The 16,886-nt window shown below is 38.1% G+C and overlaps 1 protein-coding gene across 1 annotated transcript in view; it reads right to left on the reverse strand.

The window, feature by feature from the left end:
• Window positions 1-14,279, reverse strand: part of htr1e (5-hydroxytryptamine (serotonin) receptor 1E, G protein-coupled) — a 53,495-nt gene extending 39,216 nt beyond the window's left edge. The window contains exon 1 of the mRNA XM_018094339.2: window positions 13,838-14,279. The gene's annotated coding sequence lies outside the window, so the exon portion shown is untranslated. The remainder of the gene's footprint in view (window positions 1-13,837) is intronic.
• Between the last annotated feature and the right edge of the window lie 2,607 nt (window positions 14,280-16,886).

The raw sequence follows: 16,886 nt of genomic DNA on the forward strand, positions 1-16,886 counted from the left end.
CCCACCCTTCAAAGCTACAGTCAGGTGATCCCAGTGGAGCCAATAAAAGGGCAACTATTTGGGGGTTTTAACCTTGAAAGCAAGTAAGTTGCAGGTAAAACTTAGTCCCTTTGGTAAATGTATATTGAAGCAATCCCTGTTTTGCTTAAAGGAGAAAGCATTTCTTGGTAGCTTAATTCACAGAATATCTTAATGTCCTATATATATATATATTGATAATGGGTGAGTGCAGAGGACCTCTTGTTGCTGTCTGTATGAATGTTGTGGTCACAGCCTTATTGCACCCCCGCCTGATGGGTAAAATATAGTGGAGAGACTTCCCCTTTTTTGAATAATGAATCCCCTTCTACACAGGTTTGGGTATAGCGTGCCATAGAAAAATAGTCGTGGGCGACTAATCTCCCCGGATTGCCATCCCACCGCGAAAATGTAAGTCGGCGGTGGGATGGCACACGCTGCGCAGGCGATTTCGGCAAATCGTCGACTTTGGCGATTTGCCGAAATCGCCTGCGCAGACAAAAAATAATTGGCTTGTGAAAATCTCAAGTGTGCCACATGCTGCTCCTTTACACACTTTTATTTCAGATGCAGTTTGGTGTTGGAATAACTTACCAGCACTAAGGAGATCCATCTGCCCTCTCCTTACTTAACTAAGCTCCTCTCACATTGAAACATTAAAATAGCTGGAAATGTGTTCCATATTCATATTAGTTTTGATCAGTCCACTACCAGTTAGAAAATGAAAAAAATATCTTATTGGTTGTTATGGGCAGCTGTACTGGTGCAATTTGGCTTGGTGTATTCCAATATTTTATGGATTATTAAGATCTAGATAGTTCAATTATAGCAAACATCTCAAATGATAAAGGCAGAGGAACCCTGGTGCTACCACTACCTTTGAACCAGCTGTTTACTCCAGGGTTTCCAAAATTAAGGGGTGTTTTCTAGTTTGAAATTTAGGTGCTAGAAAGATATGTAGATGGGACTACACTACGCTCTCTCACAAAATCTTCCACAAAGAAACAGTTTTGTTTTAAGGCACTCCTTTACCCACAAGCTGTAATGTCACAACCCCATTTTTGCTTACTGCCTTATTATCTATAAACACTAGCCAAAGACACCAGCATTAGTAGAGGTAAGGGCTCCTTTATCCAGAAACCCATTATCCAGAAAGCTCTGAATGATCTCCCATAATCCTAACAAAGGGATGTGTGTACCCCTGGAAACGTACTTTCCATTTGGTATGGTACAAGCTAACGCAGCAGTGAATGTAGGTGTGTGCTAAACCCCCTTTATCTACATAAATTCAATTTTAATCAAATAATTCATATTTTTAAAAACTATTTCTTTTTCTCTGTAATAATAAAACAGTTGCTTGTACTTAATGGTAACTAAGCTGCATGGTGGCAAAACAATCCTTTTAATGTTCAAATAATTTTTCTTAGTAGACATAGGCGCTGATTTACTAATCCACGAATCTGAATCCGAATGGGAAAAATTCAGATTGGAAAACGAACATTTTGCGACTTTTTCATATTGAGCACTTGAAAAAGTCGCAAAATACGAAAAAAACACATTCGGATGCTTTTCGGACGTTCGTGGATTAGTAAATGTGCCCCTTAGGGTATGGCGATCCAAATTATGAAAACACCCCTTATCCAGAAAACCCCAGAGGGTTCTAGATAACAGGTCTCATACCTGTATTACAAATGTGTATATTCAGAAGAGTTAGGAAACTCATATTTTGGGTAGAAAGAAGATAAGGGCCCACAAACAAGACTGGGGACAGGACTTGGTAGAGCTTAAAGGGGACGACCTGTCACCCTAAGAAACAATTTCAAATTGTTTTCTATTGTGTTTGTCAAGCAAAATAAACTTCACCTACACTGTAGAAATGATTTTAATCTTATTTTTTTCAGCCTTGGAATTCACAATTGCAGCAAGCAGGCAGGGGCCATTTTGTGGGCACTGTTATTAAGGCAAGCTTTAAATCCTGCCAAAATCTTGTTTCTGTGCCAGTATGGAGGGACCTGATGCCCATGTCCATGCACTGGTTACAAAATTACATGGTGAGGAGGGAGGGGGAATGTGAGGGGCACGGCAACATCTAATAAGTTCTGAATTGAAAGTGAAAGTAACTGTCTGCCCCCCTCTATGCCTAAGGCATAGAGGCTGGGCAGGCAATATATGATTGACAGCTGGGATTTTTACATGTTTTTATAATGGGCATGGATGTGTTTATAAAAAAATGGCTTTTGGTTTCATATTTAATTTGAAAAGGACTTTTATTATACAGCTTTTTATGTCTGCGTGACAGGTCCACTTTAAAATCTAATTTTTTAAAAAAAGGATTTAATGATAATATATACGATAATGAAATGATAATATTTCAATATGTAATATTTCCACAGAATCTACATTCTTGTGAAAAACCTTAGATGACTTTAAGTAAGTCACACAAGTAAAGTAATGATTGATTCACTGCAAATAGAGAAACCATGCAGCTGTACTACTTATAATGAGACTTGTAGCAAACATCATTTATAGGAGTTTTTTCTTTCTTAAATGCTCCAAGCAGGTCTTTCCTACATTCACAAATGTAGCAATATTGTTATATATAATCTCTTTTACCTAACCTCAACAGAACACATTCAATAAGAGAAGTACATGGACATAATGTAAACCTTAAGGAATAAAAGAAAATGTTTTGCATTCCACAAAATTAAAAGAGTAATTGTCTATTCAAAGTTTTATTATTTCAGATGTATTAGGAAATTTAGGTAGTCTGAATATTGTATAAAGGATAATTATATCCGTTTAAGAGAGGATGCAGTAAGGAGTAAGGCTGTTAAAGTAATTCATCGCTGCCTGAGAGACTAGAATGTCATTTGAGTGAATGTATCAAAGTGACGCAGAGACAGGTGAAAGCAATGTTTTTTGCATAAACTATACAATTCATGTCAAGGCAATTTGCATAGGCTATTCAGGCTCTGTTATATACACACACAACACTTTTTAAACAGATATTTATGAACTTCTGCAATCAGTCTGCAAGTCCAGTGTTACAAAACAACAAAGCACTTATGTGAACACTTATTGAGCCAACGTAGTGCCACATAGTGCCACTAATTCATTTTTGTTGGAATAAGACATGGGTGGTTTATATACAGTGGCTTGCAAAAGTATTCGGCCCCCTTGAACTTTTCCACATTTTGTCACATTACAGCCACAAACATGAATCAATTTTATTGGAATTCCACGTGAAAGACCAATACAAAGTGGTGTACACGTGAGAAGTGGAACGAAAATCATACATGATTCTAAACATTTTTTACAAATAAATAACTGCAAAGTGGGGTGTGCGTAATTATTCAGCCCCCTTTGGTCTGAGTGCAGTCAGTTGCCCATAGACATTGCCTGATGAGTGCTAATGACTAAATAGAGTGCACCTGTGTGTAATCTAATGTCAGTACAAATACAGCTGCTCTGTGACGGCCTCAGAGGTTGTCTAAGAGAATATTGGGAGCAACAACACCATGAAGTCCAAAGAACACACCAGTCAGGTCAGGGATAAAGTTATTGAGAAATTTAAAGCAGGCTTAGGCTACAAAAAGATTTCCAAAGCCTTGAACATCCCACGGAGCACTGTTCCACCGATCATTCAGAAATGGAAGGAGTATGGCACAACTGTAAACCTACCAAGACAAGGCCGTCCACCTAAACTCACAGGCCGAACAAGGAGAGCGCTGATCAGAAATGCAGCCAAGAGGCCCATGGTGACTCTGGAGGAGCTGCAGAGATCTACAGCTCAGGTGGGGGAATCTGTCCATAGGACAACTATTAGTCGTGCACTGCACAAAGTTGGCCTTTATGGAAGAGTGGCAAGAAGAAAGCCATTGTTAACAGAAAACCATAAGAAGTCCCGTTTGCAGTTTGCCACAAGCCATGTGGGGGACACAGCAAACATGTGGAAGAAGGTGCTCTGGTCAGATGAGACCAAAATGGAACTTTTTGGCCAAAATGCAAAACGCTATGTGTGGCGGAAAACTAACACTGCACATCACTCTGAACACACCATCCCCACTGTCAAATGGTGGTGGCAGCATCATGCTCTGGGGGTGCTTCTCTTCAGCAGGGAGAGGGAAGCTGGTCAGAGTTGATGGGAAGATGGATGGAGCCAAATACAGGGCAATCTTGGAAGAAAACCTCTTGGAGTCTGCAAAAGACTTGAGACTGGGGTGGAGGTTCACCTTCCAGCAGGACAACAACCCTAAACATAAAGCCTGGGCAACAATGGAATGGTTTAAAACAAAACATATCCATGTGTTAGAATGGCCCAGTCACAGTCCAGATCTAAATCCAATCGAGAATCTGTGGCAAGATCTGAAAACTGCTGTTCACAAACGCTGTCCATCTAATCTGACTGAGCTGGAGCTGTTTTGCAAAGAAGAATGGGCAAGGATTTCAGTCTCTAGATGTGCAAAGCTGGTAGAGACATACCCTAAAAGACTGGCAGCTGTAATTGCAGCAAAAGGTGGTTCTACAAAGTATTGACTCAGGGGGCTGAATAATTACGCACACCCCACTTTGTAGTTATTTATTTGTAAAAAATGTTTGGAATCATGTATGATTTTCATTCCACTTCTCACGTGTACACCACTTTGTATTGGTCATTCACGTGGAATTCCAATAAAATTGATTCATGTTTGTGGCTGTAATGTGACAAAATGTGGAAACGTTTAAGGGGACCGAATACTTTTGCAAGCCACTGTATATATATATATCTATATCAGTCCTTGTTACATTATTATCAGTTACTGTATTTTATTGTAATGATCAATATGTATTATATATCCATGAGAGAATAGATTGTCTGTTTGTACATGCACCAATATGAAAATGAGATGGACTTAACACGTGTGAATTTGTTCACTATAAGAAATGATTGGTTCATCAAGTAATTGTATGGTGAACTGGATTGGGCACTGACTTTTTTTTTACATTTTTTGCATGTATTTAAGGTTTGTTGAATTGCTTTTGCACTATCCTTGAGAAAGATCCTAATAAGGACCAACATGTTGGACTCTTTGTGCAATGTGCTCATATTAAAGGCATAAATATATATTTAAAGGTTGTGCCAGTCTGATAATAATTTTATATATATCTATTTTATAAATCATTTTATACACCATCTTCTACCTAATGAGATTGTGAGACTAATATAAACAGAGAACTGGAAGCAGGTTTCTTAAGACAGATTTGGGGATTCCTGAGAGTTTCTCAGCAGTTAGAATTTTAACTATAACAGCTTCCTGACAGTCAGGAACAGCAAATTGGTAAATTTATTCAAACTTTTTTGCTGTTGTAAATGTGCCACTGTGTCAGAAATTTTTTTGATGGATCTGAGCCTTCTAATTACTGTCTTTCCTACAGGAAGTCATTTTGTACATTTGATGTGTTTTTGCCATGCACATTTCAGTACACTTATGTTGATTAACTAGTTCAATTCTACTTTATTCTGCCTGATTCAATCCAAAAATCTGTGTTTTAGTACAGCCACATGCCTTGGCCAAGCAATTGCTCCTCTAGCAAATGTAATGCCCCTTTGCTAGAGCTTTCGTTCTGCCATTAATCTGTCATGGGGGCATCTAATCTTCTGCTGGTCACAATTATGGTGTATAAAACAGCAATACCCCCTATTCCATCTCATTGCCCAGTTAAGCCTCCATTTGGTCCATCAACCAGGATGCAGTAACATTTTCAAATGCTAGTAATACTTTGCTTCCTCTGCATGGCACCCAACCAATCATTTTATGATCCACCAATGGCCTTGCTAAATCGAATACTGATAACCTATATGTAAACATTTCTTTCCCATTGTTTATATGACTTCAAATCCTGAATTTCCATAAGGATAAGCAGTGTAACAGGGTAAGCATTAAGTTCCAGTGTCTAATAAAGGGGATGTGATAAACAAATGGTTAAACTTTTCAGCATAGCTAATCATTCAGTCCTGTTTTGGGGAGGAAATTGGATTGATTCTACCAAGGTGCATTACAATTATCTGTATAATATTGCATTTTGTTTTTTGATATTACAAACAAATTCACATGAAAAAGTCAGTGGTAGCAATGTAATCTCTAATTAATGTTATCCATGAATAAAAATGATTGCTAGCCAGAGCTCAGGGGCATCCGAGCAAAGTCGCAATCCAAAAATGAATTTTCTAGGGATTTATTTGAAAAGAAAAAAAATCTTTTTTCACTGCTACTAACAAAATTTCTAACACAGGCCTCTCTCTATAGCTAGATAAGGCTAATCTATGTAATTCCAATTGAGCACATTACAAGTGAATCATCAATACAACTTAGATCAATTAACCTATATTAAATCCACTGTAAATTGCAATTGAACCCTCTAATCACTTAGAGGAATCAAAAAAATTTAATGAAAAAGCAACATGCACTTAAGCTTTCAGTGATTGTTCCTGAGGGCTTCCTGGGGTCATATAGCACAGTGATAGAGATGTACAGTATCTTTTTACCTAGCAGCATGGTGACAGCTACCCATATGGCAAGGCTCACAAGCCAAAGGCAGGAATCTGAATGACTCTAGAGATGCAGAAGGTAATGTTTGATATATGTTTCCTTTCTGTATGACCTAATTAGTGGTGCCAAAACATATTAATATCTTAATATCCACGCTTAGAATAGTTTGATATGCCGAACTGCAACAATTCTCTATAAAATAGACCGAGCAGTTAAGGTACTGTATATTGGAAGAGCAGTCATGCATATAAGCATATATTTTTTTAGGGTGAAGTTTAAACTGCCTGCCTTCTTCAAATATTACATAGTATTAAAAATGACAAAAAAAGGGCAGTTTTTGAAACGAATATTTATTTCTTTGTTTGACGTTAGTTTCACAAATTATTACACAGGCACCAAATACATCTCTACTGTTTTGATTATGTCTTGTGGCTTAAAATAGTTCTGTAGTCTCTGCTCTGACTCCAGACACAGGAACAGATTTATGACCATGGCAGCAAGAAGCAGTTTTTGCCGTTTTATTAAGAACACTGCAGTATATTACAAATTTGCTAGGGAGATGTTGCAGCCTAGAAAGAGACCTGGCTTTTCAACCCTGTGCCATCCATTCTGCCCACAGAGCTAAGGATAAAAGTAAATAAATATCAAGGGGTTGCTCTCAGACCCCTTATTCGTCAAGATGTTGAAATTGAGTTAAACTACTTGGGTAGCAACATATTATCTTTTGTACCTGGTAATTTATTAATATGTAATTGGATAATTCTTCACAAAGTATTAGGATTCACAAATATATAACAGTCAGTCATAACATACCAAAGTAAGTGACCAAATAAGAATTCTATGGCACAAACTAGCCAGAGCTTGTTAAAGTTATAGCTTAAACCAGGGGTGTCACATAAGGGGGCCGAAATCTAAAACACAGGCTAAGTCGCGGGCCAAATTTTTTATTAATATACTTAGTAAGATACTAAGGGGTATATTTATCACAATGTGTAAAAAGTGGAGTAAGACATTACCAGTGATGTTGCTCATAGCAGCCAATAGATGCTTTGCTACTGTTGAAATCTGATTACTGATTGGATGCCTTGGGCAACATTACTGGTAATGCTTCACTCCACTTTTTACACAGCATGATAAATATACCCCTTAGTTTTAGTTACTATGTGAGGAAAATGGAAATTGATCAGGCTGGATGATCAGACACACTCACCAAGGGCCACATAAAACAGCTAGGTGGGCCGGATTTGGCCCCCGGGCCTTGTGTTGGACATATATGGCTTAAACAATACTCTTATAAATTCAAAGTAATTTGTTAGGGCCTTGTTATGGTATTCAAAAAGTGCAAATATTTAAAGTATCCTGAGTATTCTTTATATATGTCACCATTCCAGAGTGACAGCTGATAAATACACATACATTGTGGCATGCATGGCAAGCAACCTGCTACTTGTATATGATATGTATATTGTCTTTTTTACCAATCATCCTTTAATTCTCAATTTACCCCCTATAAGCAGGCCACAAGGTATCTGTCCTTTGATTCTATGCCAAAAGCATAGAATCAAAGGACCCATAACAGTTAACTTATGGCTATAAAAATACCTGTCTACGTAGACCCTATTCTGGAAGACTTCATATAAAAACTCCCTATAATTTATTAGAGGATGTAAAAGTGCATGTTCCGCTCTGTTATTTCCATCTTCAATGTTCAAATGAATGGGAAACAGCTTTTTTTTTTTTAAAAAGGATGGGGGGGGGGGAGTATTATTATTATATAGACCAGAATGTGGTCACAGGTTACAATAAAATGTGTACCATCCTCAGATGAACAAAACCTTAGTAGGTTTAACTGCTTTGGCTAATTCCATATTGAAGAACAAGATATATTAGGATATGGTGGACTAAGAGCCCATGGCTGTACAGTGAAAACCTTCCTAACACATATTATTACGTATTTATTATAAGTATTCTTAGATAAACAGTTCATCTGTTCAGTTTTGATTGTAAGGGGCTATTTGTCAAGGGATGTGTTCATACCCTAAACTGAATAATATTTTATCTCTTTGAACAAATTACCTTTACCATCAAATATAGACATAATTAAAATGTTTACTTTGTCACCCCTTTAACCTAAATTATACAGATGTTGTTAAAGGAGAAGGAAGGTCATTTTGGCATTTTACTGTCAATAGATTTGCCACATTAGTGCCACCTAGAACATTACATTTATTTTGCAGAAAGCATTACCATACCTGAGTAAAGAGCCCTAGAAGCTCCCTCCGTTTGTTTAAGACAGCTGCTGCCATTTTAAGTAGCTTCCTGCTTGCAGCTCTAGGCCTTGGTAGTTCAGATCACACATTCCTAAGGGAGGGGGGTGGTAGTTCTTAGCATTCTTGTGGGAGGGGGAGCAGGAGAGGAGAGAGCTGCACAGACTCTGGCTCCCGGAATGAAGGATTTTTCTTAGAGAGGAAGTGAGATACCCAAGAACATGTTTACAAAAAAGGAGACAAGAAATTCTGTTTCTTTTGATAGAGGACTCAGCGTTTCTGTGAGTGCTTATGGCTGTAGTTACATATTTTCTGATAAAGCTTACTTAGTTTTTATATTTCCTTCTTCTTTAAGGTTCACTAAAACACTGCTGACCTACAAGTTGCATTTCATATGAAACACTTTTTTGGCCCTATGCCATGTGAGAAACTTGCCACTGACTATTTATAGAAAGCAAATTAGGTTCATTACTTTGTAGCAGGCAAAGCACATTCTACACTTTATCACAGACTGCCTCCCTAATAAATTGAATTGTTTTGTGGTATGGCAATAAAGATGCAATCTGGTTAATTTACTATGAAAAATTAATTGGTTCAAATTCCTGCTTTCATTATTTTCTATGCAGCTGTGTGGTGTGCGGATGGAGTTACGGTGGCCATACATGGGCTGATAAAAGCTGCTGATGGACTGAGTCAACAGCTTATCTACCCATCTATAGGGCCCTCAGATGGGCCACCCGACTGATATTTGTCCAAAAAGCAGCCAGATCTAAATCATCCAGGTTTAAAAATCCCAACGTGGAGAGGAGTACATCGGCTCGTTGATGCGGTCCTTGCCCCAACATCCTGTCAGTGTGATTCAATTGCTCAGTCCTAGGGCCTTTAGAAGTATAAAGCTGACCTAACAGTTTAGTCTCTAATGTTATTACAGCCATATGATACAAGGTTAGTTAAGGTGTGCATTGCATAGCTGCACAGAAATCCGTACTTCTCTTGGTTATGTATTTGACAGATGTCACCTCTCTGCTAAGAAGGAAAGGTAAAAACTAAGTAAGCTTTATTAGAAAGGTCTATGTAGATACAGCCATAAGCACTTACAGAACTGCTACTCTATTAGCAACAAAATGCCACAGTAGCTTTCCTTCTCCTTTAATATTTTTCTGCAATCCCTCATATTAGCTTAGCTTGAGCACACTGAGTATGTGAATGCCCTGGGCCTTAGAAAAATGGCAGACCATGAAAAGAAAGATGGGAAAGCAAGTGGGGGAAATGTGGGGGCTCATAAAATTAGTTACATATGGCTAATATTCAAGTAAAATCAGACAGCAAACCCCTGCACTAAGACTTGCCCCAACATAAATACATTTCTGGCATTTTAAGGATTCCGATTTGGTTTTGCCAGACATGAGGTTTTGGCCAAATTCGAATTCTGCTGAAGAAGGCTAAAGCTTTGCCGAATTCCAACCAATGTAATAGATATATTTATAACTAGAGGCAAAGCATTTTGTGTTGTGGAAAGCCAGCAGGCTGATCCTTAGGAAGGAACTGAAGCAGAAGAGAGAGAGTCATCACAGCATGGAGAAGGGGAAGTTCTGTATTAAATGAATTTGTTTTCATTTTTAGCTGCATTTCTTACACCTGCTGTCTTTTCTCAGAGAAACACAAACTGCTCTATCTCAGCTGTTCCTGTAACTGACTCTTTAAGGCACAGTCATCAGTAATAAGTAGAAGTCCAAAATTGCCTTTCACTACCTTTTTCCTAGTGCCACAATATTTATGAAACTGTTTGATGGATTATTTGTGTTATACTTTTTACCTGTGTAAGCTGTCATCAGCCAACTTCAAATAGCCTAGACTTCCAGTTCTCATCAGTGCAAATTGCCCAGCTGTAAGTTTTGCAAAACTGCCTAAACCTCTTATCAGTTTGGAGCCATTGGATATGGAAAGTGTTGGCCCAGATAACAGAGTTCAGTCTTAAATTCTGCCGAATGTATAGCCAAAATTAATTAAGAAGCAAAACTAATTTGTGGTATAATAGTAATAGTGCACAGTTTTCCTGTATGCTCTCCTAGGAACAGCAGCTGCATGCAGAAAGATTTACTTGCTTCTTAGAACACGTATCTCCCCATATGTGTTCCCAGTTAAGCATCTCCTCCACTGTGAGCCACCCTGTACATTACATGGACCCCATATTTTGGGGATGGACTGACCAGACAGTAAAAAAAAACAGAACTTAAACAAGAAGATTCAAGTCTTTTTTTGCCATAAATCTTTACAAGAGAAAGGTATATGGCAACTCTATGCAATATCATTAGAAACCTAGAAATGATTTGAGCAAGTGTTAGTTACTTGTTAATTGCCACAAAAACATTGACTTTAATGGAAAACGCAAGGCTTGAAGACAATTAAGGGGAGGTGAACTATACTTTACATTTTACAGGTATGGGGGTCCATTATCCAAAAACCCACGGGGAAGGTTATCTCCCATGTGCCCCATTTTAATCAAATCTTTAGTTTTTTTTAAATGATTTCCTTCTCTTTAATAATAAAACAGTCCATCAATAGAATTACAGTAAGATATAATTAATCCTTATTGGAGGCAAACAATCCTATAGGGTTTATTTAATGTTTAAATGATTATCTAGTATATTTAAAATATGCAAACCCAAATACAGAAAGATCTATTATCTGCAAAACCCCAAGTCTTAAGCATTCAGGATAACAGGTCCCATACCTATACAAAATGGCGTAACAATAAAATAAGCAGACCTCCCAGTCACGGGGGGGCTGTGGTTTCTACAGTTAAGAAGTTAAAGAAAATAGCAAATAATGCCCCCTCCCCACCTGCTCTCTTACCTGCAGGCAGGGAGCAGAGGACACAAGTTTGGGGAAAGGGTAGGACACAGGCAGGGGGTGGGGAGTAGGCAGGGGCAGGTAAGAGTGGCTGTGCCCTGGGCACCTCAAAAGATTTTTTTGCAGGGTCAGGGGCCGGCACCGACTTGTTACATCACTGCCTGTAGATTATATTGCTGTATTACAGGGTCATAGGGCTCAGTGCTGGTGCACTGACGTTAGCATCCCCAAACTGATTACAGATGCAAAGGGACAAGTATCCCTATTAGCCATCTAACTATTATCTAACATGCCGATGATACCATTCAATTTTTGCTTGCCAATCAAGCATCAGAAGGGCAAATATAGTAATAATAATCTTATTAGGTATTCTTAGTTTAAACAAATATTTGTATTGCCTTTACTGACAATCATATCAGTAGAGTATTGGATATACAGAAAGTGGGCAAGATTCTCATTATAGTATCCATTTGTATTTAGTGACTGCTGGTCAAAAGTTTTTTCATGTAGTGTTGCTTTGGGCAGTATTGTTAGAGAATGCTGGGAGATGTAGTCCAAGCAAAACTGGGTGGGGCAAATCCACTATGAAATATTTCCATGTTTTCTACAAGGTTAAATTGCAAAGTCATTTCAGTACAGAAAAATGAATCTTTATACCATACAATATTCTTTTTTTTTTTTTGCTTCTAGCTTCAAGCCAAATGCCCCCCTGCAGTATATCTCCAGGAATGATTAGTTTATTAAACAATTACCGTACATTTTATAATGCAGAGGACAGAGATACAGTAATAAGGTTAGTGAGAGGACAGAGGATGGCAAACAAACCCAGCACATGAAAGTGAACATGAGTGAAGCAAACCTAAAAGACACAATTTAAATATTTATAAGAAAAATGTAAGTATTTCTTCCATGTTTGGACCAGCCACTGAGCAAATAACCTAGTTTGTCCTTCACTAACACCCAATTTATTCTTTCTTTACCAAAGACATTGTAGTCACAATTGCCTCCTAGTTGCAAAATCAAGGAAACTAAATTCTAATATTAAAGCACTAAAATGGCCATCCATTCATTACATGCTTTTTGTTTCTCTTTATATGGTATGCAGTGATGGTTTGAAGTGGGGCTATATTATGGCTTGCATATTAGAATAGATTAGAACAACTTTTTTAACAAGAAAACAGTCAATAGCAAATGTAATCGCGCAGTTACTTATGTCCTACTTGCAGGAGAACCCAGGACTGATATATTCATACATGTAGCACATGCTGGTTATACTAACTCAGAGAAAATATATCATATGATCATAATCTACCAGATGCAGCACCTTCTGTGTAATTCAGCACACCCACAGAACAATTTAATGCCATGCACAATAACTGACTGAAACCGGGAAAAATGCAAAGTTATGACAGCAGAAAAAAGGGAGCTCCTTTCTCATCTCATATATATATATATATATGTATACTTTATACTTCAGTGATCTTCTGAGCCATAAACCCCTAAGCTGGTGGGGGATCCTGGGATTTGTAGTACTGTTACTTTGAAATGAAAATTGCACTTAACTGCTTTGATGACTTACCTCCTGCTCTTGCATGTAGTCTGTATTGTATGTGGAAGATTTTTTATAGATATATTGTATTAGTAAGAAGGGGAAAGAATACAAGATACTATGAGTAAGGATATAATACATTGAAAAATGCTACTTAGATACTGTGGTCTGATCAGTACATTCATGCCTGATACATCTTTTTCTTTTGCCAGAACACATTACAGAGATCTCCTCGATGTAGGTTTCCAGGTGTGGTTACAGGTACAGGAATGGGATCCATTATCCGGAAACCTGTTATCCTGAAAGTTCCAAATTACAGAAAGCCAGTTTACCATAGACTCCATTTTAATCAAATAATTCAGATTTTTAAAATTGATTTTCTTTTTCTCTGTAATAATAAACAGTACCTTGTACTTTATCCCAACTAAGGTATAATTGATCCATATTGTCTGCAAAACAATCCTATTGGGTGTTGTATTTGTATGGAGATCTAAATTATGGAAAGACCCCTTATCGGGAATACCCTTGGTCCCAAGCATTTTGGATAATGGGTCCTATACCTGTACTGACAGTAACAGCTGGCGAGCCCAACTTGTCAATAGCATAAGGTGCTTTCCTACCTGTTGATGAACTACATTTCCCAGCATTATGGTGCAGCCTTCAGGTTGAACATCACTGGGCTCGACGTGACCAACTTGTTCTTGTCTTTTTATCAAGCAATCCCATGCAAGCCTTTGCAGAGTTTGCTGGCTGCAATAGACATTCACCTATGTTATCTTATGCAGAGCAGTGCTGGCAGCTCAACTCTGCCTGCATCCATCACTTACAGTCCCCTCTTTCCTATGGGTTCTGCCTAATGCTCAGCCAGCATTAAGTCACACCATGCCAGGTTCTGGATAATAGAGTCCATGATTAGTAGATTAGTGGATCTGCACCTTCTCATCTTGGTGTGTTTATCCAAAGAAAGCACCTGTAAGTTGCCAACAGAAAATTAAGCAAAAAACAAGCTAGTAATTCTTGTGGCCCCACGCAGCAGGTTTATAGCAGGAGTAAGAAGCGCAGCTGCTGCAGAGCCCCCTCGCTCTTGTGCCACTGTCTGAAGCCAACATATTCGGGAACAGGACAGCCTTGTGGGCGGTGCCCAATGAGCAGCCTGGAGGAGCCACAGGGTCCTAATTCAGCACAGCAACAGGTAGCTGCTGTCCATGGTGCTGCGTTGGTTTCTACTAATTACCTTGTATGCCTTTGGTACCCTGGGGGGAGGCTTTACATGCTTTTATTTCTGCTAATCTTCTGAAAAGGATGTTTACGTCTGCTATTTATACTAACTGTATCTTTTGTACAAACACAGAACCACATTTTCATAGGAAATAATAATACAAAGCCAATGAAGCAGGTATAACCCAGTCCCTGAGTAAAATGTATCATGAAGCAGTTGAATTCTTAATGAATCAGATAAAAGTGAGTGTAGGACTGGCCAGAGGGGATGACTTTGACGTAGTTGGCCAGCTTGTATACTGCAATATATGGGCAAACAATCCCTGTTTTGCTTAAAGGGAAGGGCATATCTTGGTACAGGTATGGGACCTGTTATCCAGAATGCTTGGGACCTGGGGTTTTCCAGATAAGGGATCTTTCCATAATTTGGATCTCCATAACTTAAATCTGCTAAACATCATTTAAATATTGAATAAACCCAATAGGCTTGTTTTGCATCCAATAAGGATTAATTATATCTTAGTTGGGATCAAATACAAGGTACTGTTTAATTATTACAGAGAAAAGGGAAATCATTTATAAAAATTAGAATTATTTGCTTATAATTCAGTCTATGGGCAATGGCCTTTCCGTAATTCGGAACTTCAGGATAACAGGTTTCCGGATAAGGGATCCCATACCTGTATCTTAATGCACAGAATGTCTTAATGTCTGATATATATATATATATCAGACAGCCTTCCTGATGCCACCCACCACACTTAGCATCGGAGCAGGTAGAGGGGGGCTGCACTACTAGTGCAGAACCGAAATTCTAATTTAATAACCAGAATTTCATCTTTCAAATTACTAGGATTGGTTTAATGCCATCCCTGCAAACTGCAGGGCACTGCTGCCTGAGGCAAGATTCTCTTATGTCAGTAGTGCTTCTGAGTATGGTCAGTTCTATTAGGAGGCATTTAATCTGCATATATATTTTTGAGTTTAGGAGCAAAACAGAATACACAGAGTTAAAACATGCAAGTATGGGGTAAACATACAAATTCCTTGCAGATAGTGCCCTGACTAAAATAGAACCACATGGCTGCTGAACCACCATGTTGCCCTAATTTATAAATGTTTCAGGCAGTCTTGTTGAAAACTGTTGTAAGATGTAGTCCAAGAATAATTGTTGTAGGAAGGTACACCTTAAAATACTATTTTTTTAAAAATTATTAATAGGAATTAATTTTTATAAAAAAGCATACCATATGTATATAGATTCAACAAAAACCCTACAATTTACTTTTTTTCATGAACATTTTGTGTTGCTTCTAGCTGTTAGCAAACTGTCCCCCACCCCCCATTGTTCAGTTACAGGAATAAAGAGTTTATTAAACAATTACATTTTCAAATAAAAGGAGAGGCTCCATGCAGTAATAAGGTTAGTATGAGGACAGATTATGGCAAAAAAGCTGTACAGAATAAAGAGTAAAGCAAACCTAAAAGGCAGAATTTAAATATTTCCTTTAATTTCCATGGTCGGACTGATCAATGAGCAGATAACCTAGCATGTCCTTCAATGACAAGAAATTCAATCTTTTCTTAAAGGGGAAGTATATGCCTTTCCCTCATATAAGATATAAGACATAAGATAAAAGGAAACCTGGACGAGGGGAGAGAATGGGAAAAAGGGGAAAAAAAAGGAGGAAGAAAAGGGAAAAGGATGGAAGAACTCCACTGAAAGTCCCTAGGGACACATGGACGACGCAGAACCGAAATAAAAATGGAAACTCACAGGTAGAACCCGGATCCCAGAGAAAACAGAGGCACCCCACCCAGTTTTGTTTGGTTTTAGTTTGATCAGTTATAATACCATCTTTTTTCCTTCATGTATACATCTTTTGACTTATACTTTTCACCTCCCAGCAAGTCAGGATTCTGAGAAAACAAGACCCTACCTCCCACCCTCCCTCCCCTCCCTTCCCATCTCCCTTCCCCTCCCCTTTCCTAAAAGAAGGATACATAAGAATCATATTTGGTTGACAATTGCATACTTTATTGATCATATCATATACAACTCTATGAACGATTGATTACAATGTTATGTAACATGTCATGATCAATAAAAAAGTTAAAACTGGTGCATACATTAAACATGCAATTAAAGCCCTCTGTATAAGTTACTTTTATCTTACATCCTAAAAGGCTACAGCTGGTTGAAGGGAGGAGCTTCATATTGAACTGTTTTGTCAGGAAGTAGAATGTGACTTTACTTTCTTTTTCAAATGTTTCCCTGTTTAACACAACAGATAGCAAAATCCATATTCTTAATTAAAATTATAGGCAAAAAGTATTCATTCAACACATGTTAAAAGATGAGGTATCCTGCCCCTTTAAAGGACAACTAAAGAATAACGAAAGTAGGGTTGAAATGCTGTACATTATGTTTTGGGATTCTGTACCAGCCCA

The sequence above is a fragment of the Xenopus tropicalis genome, chromosome 5 (assembly GCF_000004195.4).
Source record: "Xenopus tropicalis strain Nigerian chromosome 5, UCB_Xtro_10.0, whole genome shotgun sequence".
In the NCBI taxonomy this organism is placed as follows: Eukaryota; Metazoa; Chordata; class Amphibia; order Anura; family Pipidae; genus Xenopus; species Xenopus tropicalis.